We start from the raw sequence: 342 nt of genomic DNA on the forward strand, positions 1-342 counted from the left end.
ATGCCGAATTTTCTAAAAATAAAATAAATTAAAGAAAAGAAAATTAAATTTTTTTGACTGGCCGGTGGATTCGAACATTGGTGTGCAAGTACTTATTTTCTTACGAATTGTGTAATGAAATTCGTAATTAAGGTAATGGAATCATTTTCATTGTTTTGTTGTCCAATTATAAACATTAAATTTTTAATTTTTTTAAATTTTTTTTTTTTTAATTTATTCTATATTGTTTTAGGGTGCATATTAGTACATATCATTATTGCAATATTCATATAATTTACTTTTATTTTAGAAAATATATATGCATTCCATCAATGAATTCCATTTCATTAATTTAATCTACAG

The sequence above is a fragment of the Stomoxys calcitrans genome, chromosome 1 (genome assembly GCF_963082655.1).
Source record: "Stomoxys calcitrans chromosome 1, idStoCalc2.1, whole genome shotgun sequence".
Classification (NCBI taxonomy): Eukaryota; Metazoa; Arthropoda; class Insecta; order Diptera; family Muscidae; genus Stomoxys; species Stomoxys calcitrans.